General features: G+C 48.1%; 1 long non-coding RNA gene across 1 annotated transcript; it reads right to left on the bottom strand.

Moving 5' to 3' along the window:
- Positions 1-33: 33 nt before the first annotated feature.
- Positions 34-10,294, bottom strand: LOC121582240. Its single transcript, XR_006003332.1, has 3 exons — positions 10,200-10,294; positions 1,253-1,342; positions 34-1,162 (listed from the first exon to the last, which is right to left on the bottom strand). It is a non-coding gene; the product is annotated as an uncharacterized LOC121582240 (long non-coding RNA).
- Between the last annotated feature and the right edge of the window lie 951 nt (positions 10,295-11,245).

Below are 11,245 nucleotides of genomic sequence, written 5' to 3'. Positions count from 1 at the left end.
CGTTGATGCAAAAAAAGCAGATAAGCTAATAAATACATTTGTTTAGAATTTTGTTTTAAAGATGCAAATGTTATCAAGTTGCACAAATGTTATCAAGCACAGCTATTTTGACTGCAACATTTACTTTAATTAACTAAAAAGGTTTCTTTTTAATTAATTAATTTTGCTTTTTTAAATAAGTAAACAACATTGCTTTATCAAGTTTAAACAGAGCCATATAAATAGGCCAAGGCTCTCCAATCCTGTTCCTGGAGCGCTACCATCCTGTTGGTTTTCACTCCAACTCTGATCTAGCACACCTGATTCAAATAATTAGGTTAGATACAACTGGGGTTGGAGCGAAAACCTACAGGAGGGTAGTTCTCCAGGAACAGTGTTGGGGAGCCCTGGTGTAGGCCTTTTCCTTTCCAAAACAGAACAAACAGCTGCAAGTTCCAACAGAAATAAACATTGTTTAAAAATAAAAAAGTATGTTACAGTTTAACTGTACATGTTTTTAAACTGTACATGTTTTGTTAATACAGAAAAGCATTATTTTTTTTTTTTACTAATCTGGATTCTGCTGTCTTTTCAGAATAAGTAAACAAACTTTTATCCAAACAGGGCCATAGATAGGCCTCCTCATTTCCCATACAGAAATAACAGTTGCTAGTTCAACAGAAATACACTTTTAGGGACTTGCTCATGGACTTCAGAGCCATAGATAAACTGCCAACTATTAGCCCCTAAACTGAACTGAGTTAACAACATGTTAGGAACTACGTCTTGGAACTAAGTCTTGGAAGTATTTAGTTTAGTCTTCATCGGCTGGTTGGTCAAAGAAGGCTGTGCTTGAGGCAGGATTGGCATGCATATGGTAGTTTTGGGGAGGTGTGTGGTATCCTTGATAGGGAGGTGGGACAAACATTGGCTGGGGCGGTGGTGGTGGCGGCTGGATGCTTCGGAAGCATTCAAGCAGCAGACACCACATGTTCTGTGGTACGTGCATTGGACTCCACAATCAAAGAGATGAGCCACTCCTCCCTCACCTGGCTCTGCACTATCTGAGCCTCCAGCCATATATTTTGCTGCTGCTGCATTCTCTCCAAAAAGGTCTGATGTTGAGAAGACCAGTTAGCTATTGCCGAGATACCTCTTCTTCTCCTTGACGTCACACCTGACACTGCAGAGAAATAGGCCATATTAGTATAAAATAAATCTGATATGAATATAACCTATAATAAACCTATTTGCTGAAAAGCTGTAAATGTACCATGGGCATCTGGCTGTGATGTATTGGCAGGCCTCTCTGACTCCCGTCCTTGATCAACCACAGATTAATCAGAATCACCTGTTGATGTCTCTGAAAGAAAGAACAACACCAAGATGTAAACTAAGTTAACTAGCTAACTAGGCTGCATTAACTGCATATAATTTGCTTGCTATTGCCACCATTGCATACTTTTTTTTGTCCCCATTAGCAAGTTAGCTAGCTAAGCTAGCTCCTACCTGACTAGCCAGCAGCCTGTGCAAGACAAAAAAAACATAGTACTAGCTTGCTGCTAGCTGGCTATGTTAGTTTGATAGCTACCTTTCAAAAAATGTTGCTACTAGCCCTGTAACATGGCTTGCCACCACATACTATGGCCACCTCCATAGTATGTGTTGGCAATCCATCAGGGATAGTTAGCTAAATTGCTTTAACGTTACTTTCCCTAGCCAACAGTTTGCTAAAGTGAGTTTCTATCAACCTGGTTAGCTCTGTGAGAGCATGCCTAATTTAGCTAGCTAACTTAGCCTATCATTTACAAGTCAATTTACGGGTATTGATGGTGTCTCGTCCGGCGGCACGTCCTCATCTTTTGACTTCAATGGTTTGATCCTCAAAGCCGATGTCTAACCTATTCTCTGTTGTTGACAGTGGTCGATGCCCCAACATCTCAGTAAACATTTCACTGCCGATCGGATCCACTGGTGTTGTTTTGCTTCGCTTTGAAGAAACCCTGTTTTAATACCTTCCAACTACAGCAAATTTGTTCCACTGTTCTGACGAAGCCACCCGCTCTCATTTTAGCCGAGACCTTATTGAACATGTTGCCGTTTGGGTGTTTACAGTGGGGGGAAAAAGTATTTAGTCAGCCACCAATTGTGCAAGTTCTCCCACTTAAAAAGATGAGAGAGGCCTGTAATTTTCATCATAGGTACACGTCAACTATGACAGACAAAATTAGGGAAGAAAATCCAGAAAATCACATTGTAGAATTTTTTATGAATTTATTTGCAAATTATGGTGGAAAATAAGTATTTGGTCAATAACAAAAGTTTCTCAATACTTTGTTATATACCCTTTGTTGGCAATGACACAGGTCAAACGTTTTCTGTAAGTCTTCACAAGGTTTTCACACACTGTTGCTGGTATTTTGGCCCATTCCTCCATGCAGATCTCCTCTAGAGCAGTGATGTTTTGGGGCTGTCACTGGGCAACACAGACTTTCAACTCCCTCCAAAGATTTTCTATGGGGTTGAGATCTGGAGACTGGCTAGGCCACTCCAGGACCTTGAAATGCTTCTTACGAAGCCACTCCTTCGTTGCCCGGGCGGTGTGTTTGGGATCATTGTCATGCTGAAAGACCCAGCCACGTTTCATCTTCAATGCCCTTGCTGATGGAAGGAGGTTTTCACTCAAAATCTCACGATACATGGCCCCATTCATTCTTTCCTTTACACGGATCAGTCGTCCTGGTCCCTTTGCAGAAAAACAGCCCCAAAGCATGATGTTTCCACCCCATGCTTCACAGTAGGTATGGTGTTCTTTGGATGCAACTCAGCATTCTTTGTCCTTCAAACACGACGAGTTGAGTTTTTACCAAAAAGTTATATTTTGGTTTCATCTGACCATATGACATTCTCCCAATCCTCTTCTGGATCATCCAAATGCACTCTAGCAAACTTCAGACGGGCCTGGACATGTACTGGCTTAAGCAGGGGGACACGTCTGGCACTGCAGGATTTGAGTCCCTGGCGGCGTAGTGTGTTACTGATGGTAGGCTTTGTTACTTTGGTCCCAGCTCTCTGCAGGTCATTGACTAGGTCCCCCCATGTGGTTCTGGGATTTTTGCTCACCGTTCTTGTGATCATTTTGACCCCACGGGGTGAGATCTTGCGTGGAGCCCCAGATCGAGGGAGATTATCAGTGGTCTTGTATGTCTTCCATTTCCTAAAAATTGCTCCCACAGTTGATTTCTTCAAACCAAGCTGCTTACCTATTGCAGATTCAGTCTTCCCAGCCTGGTGCAGGTCTACAATTTTGTTTCTGGTGTCCTTTGACAGCTCTTTGGTCTTGGCCATAGTGGTGTTTGGAGTGTGACTGTTTGAGGTTGTGGACAGGTGTCTTTTATACTGATAACAAGTTCAAACAGGTGCCATTAATACAGGTAACGAGTGGAGGACAGAGGAGCCTCTTAAAGAAGAAGTGACAGGTCTGTGAGAGCCAGAAATATTGCTTGTTTGTAGGTGACCAAATACTTATTTTCCACCATAATTTGCAAATAAATTCATAAAAAATCCTACAATGTGATTTTCTGGATTTTTTTTCTCTCAATTTGTCTGTCATAGTTGACGTGTACCTATGATGAAAATTACAGGCCTATCTCATATTTTTAAGTGGGAGAACTTGCACAATTGGTGGCTGACTAAATACTTTTTTCCCCCACTGTACGCCCGTCTAAAAACTTAAGAATGCCAATTTCCTTCATGATATTTAACATGAACAGAGCTTGGTTTTCGCTCCAAAAGTGTTACGTTTCGACACCATATACAAAGAACATCAACACGCGCGTTTAGTGTGAAGAAACGATCCCATTTCACACATGCGCACAGTAAACACACTGGAGGAAATCCGATAAAGGCCTACTTGGCCTACTAATTCGAAAGATAGCTCAGAAAACCAGGGGTTTTAATCTGACTATTCTTACTTCGATTATGACCGTACACCGATTAAGATAAACAGAGTACGGTGTTTACATGGCTAATGCCATACTCGGCCTACCGCCATAATCAGTTTAATATTGAATTATTAGTGTCAAGTTGCGTCAATTCAAATCTGGTAGTTGTCAAGGGGTGCTGAAGGTGGGTGTGGTGCATGAATCAAGCGCAGGACGCAGAAGCTCAGTCCAAAATACTTTAGTGCAATATTCACGTAGAAAATAAGCACAATAAGCCCGAAGGCAAAATAACGGCGCACACAGGCGTCAAACAAACGGCGCACTAACATGTGCGAAAAACCTCTCCAAAAACACTGGAGGGAAGTACGTAGCTCCAACACGAAACAGAAGAGCAATCACACACAAAGACAAACACACACAACGAGAACTAAATAGGACACTAATGAGGACTAACAAGACACAGGTGTACAACATCAAGACAAAACCAAACGAACATGAAACATAGATCGGTGGCAGCTAGTACTCCGGGGACGACGACCGCCGAAGCCTGCCCGAACCAGGAGGAGGAGCAGCCTCGGCCGAAACCGTGACAGTACCCCCCCCTTGACGCACGGCTGCGACCCCGGCCTCGGGGACGACCAGGAGGACGCGGAGCAGGGCGCGCGGGATGGTCCCGGTGGAACTCCGACAGGAGAGATGGGTCTAGGATGTCCCTCCGCGGCACCCAGCACCGCTTCTCCGGGCCGTACCCCTCCCACTCCACGAGATACTGGAGACCCCCCATCCGGCGTCTTGAGTCCAAGATGGACCGAACGGCGTACGCCGGAGCCCCCTCGATGTCCAGTGGGGGCGGAGGAATCTCCCCTATCTCATTGTCCTGGAGTGGACCAGCTACCACCGGCCTGAGAAGAGACACATGGAACGAGGGGTTAATATTCTTATACTCAACAGGTAGATGTAACCTATAACACACCTCGTTCAATCTTCTCAGGACTTTAAAGGGCCCCACAAACCGCCGACCCAGCTTCCGGCAGGGCAGGCGGAGGGGTAGGTTTCTGGTAGAGAGCCAGACTCGATCTCCGGGTGCGTACACCTGCCCCTCACTGCGGTGGAGATCGGCGCTCACCTTGTGACGAAGGACGGCCCGCTGCAGGTGGACGTGGGCAGCGTTCCACGTCTCTTCCGAGCGCCTCATCCAATCATCCACCGCAGGGGCCTCGATCTGGCTCTGCTGCCAAGGTGCCAGAACCGGCTGGTAACCTAACACACATTGGAAGGGGGTTAGGTTGGTAGAGGAGTGGCGGAGAGAGTTCTGGGCCATCTCGGCCCAGGGAATGTACCGTTCCCACTCCTCCGGCCGGCCCTGGCAATACGACCTCAGAAACCTACCCACATCCTGGTTGACACGTTCTACCTGCCCGTTACTCTCCGGGTGGTACCCTGAGGTAAGGCTAACCGAGACCCCCAAACGCTCCATGAACGCTCTCCAAACACGGGAGGTAAACTGGGGGCCTCGATCAGACACTATATCCTCGGGTACCCGTAATGCCGGAAGACGTGGGTAAATAGGGCCTCAGCGGTCTGTAGGGCAGTAGGAAGACCCGACATAGGGAGAACACGACAGGCCTTAGAGAACCGGTCCACAACGACCAGGATGGTGGTATTCCCCTGAGAGAGGGGAAGGTCTGTCACAAAATCCACCGAGAGGTGGGACCATGGTCGCTGTGGAACGGGCAGGGGTTGTAACTTACCCCTGGGCAGATGTCGGGCGCCTTACACTGGGCGCACACCGAGCAGGAGGAGACATAAACCCTCACATCCCTAGCCAAAGTGGGCCACCAGTATTTAGTGCTAAGGCAATGCACTGTCCGGCCAATACCCGGATGTCCAGAGGAGGGTGACGTGTGAGCCCAGTAAATGAGTCGATCCCGAATCTCGAGCAGAACGTACTTCCGACCCTCAGGACACTGTGGAGGGCTGGGGTCGGTACGCAACGCTCGCTCGATTTCGGCATCGACCTCCCACACCACCGGTGCCACAAGGCAAGACTCCGGTAGTATGGGAGTAGGCTCAACGGACCTCTCCTCCGTGTCATACCGCCGGGACAGCGCATCTGCCTTACCATTCTGGGACCCAGGGATGTACGTGATTTTAAATACGAACCTGGTGAGAAACATACTCCATCGAGCCTGGCGAGGGTTCAGTCTCCTCGCTGCCCGGATGTACTCCAGGTTCCGATGGTCAGTCAAAATGAGGAAAGGGTGTTGAGCCCCCTCAAGCCAATGCCTCCACACCTTAAGGGCTTGAACTACAGCTAACAGCTCCCTGTCCCCAACGTCATAGTTACGCTCCGCCGGGCTGAGCTTTTTTGAGTAAAAGCACAGGGGCGGAGTTTAGGTGGCGTGCCGGACCGTTGAGAGAGAACGGCCCCTATACCAGCCTCAGACGCGTCTACCTCAACCTGAAAGGGTAATGCGGGATCCGGATGCGCCAGCACCGGAGCCGACGTAAACAGGTCCTTCAGTCTCCTAAAGGCCCTGTCCGCATCAGCTGACCACTGCAGGCGCACCGGACCCCCCTTTCAGAAGGGACGTGATGGGAGCTGCCACCTGTCCAAAACCCCGGATAAACCTCCGGTAGTAATTCGCAAAGCCCAAGAACTGCTGCACCTCTTTTACAGTGGTTGGAGTTTGCCAATTACGCACAGCGGACACACGATCCACCTCCATTCTCACCCCTGACGCGGACAACCGATAACCCAAAAAGGGAGACCGACTCCTGGAAAAACAGACATTTCTCTGCCTTGACATATAGGTCGTGCTCCAACAGCCTCCTCAATACACGACGCACCAGGGTTATATGCTCGGCTCGGGTAGACGAGTACACCAGAATGTCATCAATGTACACGACCACCCCTTGTCCCTGCATATCCCGGAAAATGTCATCTACGAAGGATTGGAAGACTGATGGAGCATTCATCAACCCATATGGCATGACGAGATATTCGAAATGACCTGACGTGGTACTAAACGCTGTATTCCATTCGTCGCCCTCCCTAATGCGCACCAAGTTATACGCGCTCCTGAGATCCAATTTTGTGAAAAACCGCGCTCCATGCAATGACTCTGTCATGGTCGCAATCAGAGGGAGTGGATAACTGTATTTCACAGTAATCTGATTGAGACCACGGTAATCAATGCACGGGCGCAACCCTCCATCTTTCTTCTTCACAAAAAGAAACTTGAGGAGGCGGGAGAAGTGGAGGGCCGAATGTATCCCTGTCTCAAAGATTCGGCTATGTAAGTCTCCATAGCTTTTCTCTCCTCTTGAGACAAAGGATACACGTGGCTCCGTGGGAGCGCTGCTCCTGCCTGGAGATCAATCGCACAATCCCCCTGTCTATGAGGAGGCAACTGCGTCGCCCTAGTTTTACTAAACACGAGAGCTAAATCCCCATATTCAGGCGGAATGTGCAGTGCGGGCACTTGGTTTGGACTTTCCACCGAAGTCGCCCCCACGGAAACACCCAGACATCGCCCCTCGCACTGAGCAGACCACCCATCGAGAGCCCTCTGTTGCCACGAAATAGCAGGGTTATGGGTGCTTAACCAGGGAATTCCCAGCACCACTGGGTACGCAGGAGAGTCGATCAGATACAGCTGTATAGTCTCTTCATGACCCCCCTGCGCACACATCCTAAGTGGTGCTGTGATCTCCCTAATCAACCCCGACCCCAACGGGCGGCTATCTAAGGCATGAACGGGAAAAGGTTTGTCAACAGGTAGGAGAGGGATCCCTAAATCTAAACAAAACTTCCGATCAACAAAATTCCCAGCTGCGCCTGAATCTACTAGCGCCTTATGCTGGGAATGAGGTGCAACCTGTGGAAAACACACAGGTATACAAAAGTGCGCAACAGAAAGCTCTGGGAGGCCCCCCCAGTGCGTGGCCGCAGTGTGCCCTCCACGACCGCACTTGGTGCAGGAGACAGGCCCCCTCGGGCTCCTCCTCCTCCTTTCTCTAGCGCCGGCACCCCCGAGCTCCATAGGGCTCGGCTCGGAGGTGCCGGAGGCGGAATGGACGGACCCCCTCGGGACGTCCACGGGTGGCCAGCAGGGTGTCCAGACGGATGGACATATCGACCAACTGGTCGAAGGTGAGATGGGTATCCCTGCAGGCCAACTCACGTTGAACGTCCTCCCGTAGGCTACATCGAAAATGGTCGATGAGGGCCCGTTCATTCCACCCTGCGTCCGCCGCTAGAGTCCGGAACTCTAGAGCAAACGCCTGTGTGCTCCTCCTCCCCTGTCTCAGGTGGACTAGATGCTCCCCCGCCGCTTTGCCCTCAGGTGGATGGTCGAACACGGCCTTGAAGCGGCGGGAGAACTCGGCGTAGGAGATGGTGTTGGCGTCCATCTTCCTCCACTCAGCGTTAGCCCACTCCAACGCCTTGCCCGTGAGACAGGAGATGAGGGCGGAAACGCTCTCGTGTCCCGAGGGCACCGGGTGTACAGTGGCCAGGTAGAGCTCCACCTGCAGGAGGAACCCCTGACACCCGGCAGCTGTTCCGTCATACGCCCTCGGGAGCGAGAGCCGAATCCCCCTGAATTCCGGACCTGGGACTGGTGGACCGGCCGATGGGGGTGGCAGGGTAGGTGGAGGTGTGGGTACCCCGCTGGCCTCCCATCGGTGCAGGGTGTTGATGACGTCCTGTAGAGCGGTCCCCAGTTGTCGTATCTGGTCATCTTGGCCGCGAACATGCTCCTCGAGCGACTCAGGCGTAACTGCAGATCCTGCTGATTCCATTTTGGTGTGTGATTCTGTCAAGGGGTGCTGAAGGTGGGTGTGGTGCATGAATCAAGCGCAGGACGCAGAAGCTCAGTCCAAAAGACTTTAGTGCAATATTCACGTAGAAAATAAGCACAATAAGCCCGAAGGCGAAATAACGGCGCACACAGGCGTCAAACAAACGCCGCACTAACATGTGCGAAAAACCTCTCCAAAAACACTGGAGGGAAGTACGTAGCTCCAACACGAAACAGAAGAGCAATCACACACAAAGACAAACACACACAACGAGAACTAAATAGGACACTAACGAGGACTAACAAGACACAGGTGTACAACATCAAGACAAAACCAAACGAACATGAAACATAGATCGGTGGCAGCTAGTACTCCGGGGACGACGACCGCCGAAGCCTGCCCGAACCAGGAGGAGGAGCAGCCTCGGCCGAAACCGTGACAGTAGTGGAACAAAAGAGATCAATACACGTCTTCTAAAATAGACTAGTATTTTATTAATGCAAATGTTTAAATGGTAAGTATGAGAGTTCGTATACGGGCTCACTGAAACACCACGCTGGGCAGACAGAGAACTGAGCTTTTGTTATAAGTTCTTCTTTAAATACTCTGACAGAGATAGTTCCCGCTCCCTGCTGGGCCTGTCAGAATAGAGGCTAGGCGTGGTTTAAACTTACCCAGCCTATCGCTGGCGCTCAGGCTGGTCCCAGCCCCTTGGCGCTCCACTGTTGTCAGGCATTAGTTGTTATCTTTACAACTTGTCTCGAGTCAGCAACCTCAGACATAGTTGCATCAATCTTTGTAGCAGAACATATGTCCTTGAGCGGTTTAACAAAGAGGCAGTGTGTGTGCGTGTGAGTCACAAGTCTTATCTCAGCCTACCCCCTAACGGTTCCCCACATTAATCACAGCTTGTTATATTAAACAATCTATATCAGTACAGTACAAACCTATTATGTTTAATCATTAATGTATTCTTTCTAAGCTAGGCATCACATCTAGTTATAAGAAAATAGATCTCCACATTAGTGTATGTAAACATACTCTTTGAGAGGATGAAAATGAAACCTGACTCAAATGTAACTGTTAGGCAACGCTGATCCCAACTTTGCCGAACAACTGTTCCCTCAAAGTTTGACTAGCTAGTTAGGTCGTTGGCGTCGTTTGCTTATCAGCCAAAACATTTTCAAACATCAAATGACTACTAGCTAGATAGCTAGTCCGCGTTAGCTAGATACAGTGAGCAACTACGGTGAAGTCTGGGACAATGTGCACCAGACACAGTGTGAGCGCTTTATGAATAAACTGTCTTAACAAATAAACCTGAGAATAGCACAATAAAAATGTTTTAAACAACTTGCCTTTTGTAAATTGACTCGGTAGCTCACCAAAACAGATTTGCCTTTCACAGAAATATGTGCATGCAGGCAATAATATATCCGTGCAAGAGACTGACAGCAACGTATCCATTACCTCAAGGAAGCGGGGGCAGAAACAGGACAGTTTTTAAAAAGCAGTGCAGAGCCTAAAATTTGGAAACTGGCTCACATCATAAATTGTACGGCAGAGAGAGATCACTAGGAAGAAAATAAAACGTTGACAGTGGCACCTGAGCATCCAACCTGGTCTCAGAGCATTTCGTATTATTCTGTTCGTAAATCCGAGAATCTCAATTTTTACTGAACAAAAATATAAACGCAACATGCAACAATTTCAACAATTTTACTGAGTTACAGTTCATATAAGGAAATCAGTCAATTGAAATAAATTCATTAGGCTCTAATCTATGGATTTCACATGACTGGGCAGGGGTGCAGCCATGGGTGGGCCTGGGAGGCCATAGGCCCACCCACTTGGGAGCCAGGCCCACCCACTGGAGAGCCAGGCCCAGCCAATCAGAATTAGTTTTTCATAAAAATTTAAATTTTAGTCGTTTAGCAGACACTCTTATCCAGAGCAACTTACAGTAGTGAGTGCATACATTTGAGTTTCCCCACAAAAGGGCTTTATTACAGACAGAAATTTCATCAGCTGTCCGGGTGGGTCTCTGGCAACAGCTCTGGTGGACATTCCAACAGTCAGCATGCCAATTGCAAGCTCCCTAAAAACTTGACACATCTGTGGCATTGTGTTGTGTGACAAAACTGCACATTTTAGAGTGGCCTTTTATTGTCCCCAGCACAAGGTGAACCTGTGTAATGAGCATGCTGTTTAATCAGCTTCTTGATATGCCACACCTGTCAGGTGGATGGATTATCTTGGCAAAGGAGAAATATGCACTAACAGGGATGTAAACAAATTTGTGCACAAAATTTGAGAGAATGAAGCTTTTTTTGCATATGGAACATTTCTGGGATCTTTTATTTCAGCTCAGGAAACATGGGAGCAACACTTTACATGTTGCGTTTATATTTTTGTTCAGTATAGTTGCAAAGTAGCTAAAAAGTAGTAAGTAGTTGCAGAGGTGCTAATTAGCTGAAGTTGTCCGTGATGAGATTCAAACACGCAACCTTTGGGTT

Source organism: Coregonus clupeaformis, chromosome 15 (genome assembly GCF_020615455.1).
Source record: "Coregonus clupeaformis isolate EN_2021a chromosome 15, ASM2061545v1, whole genome shotgun sequence".
Taxonomy (NCBI): Eukaryota; Metazoa; Chordata; class Actinopteri; order Salmoniformes; family Salmonidae; genus Coregonus; species Coregonus clupeaformis.
Note: the sequence above shows the minus strand (reverse complement) of the source record. Positions and strands in the feature narration are given on the sequence as shown.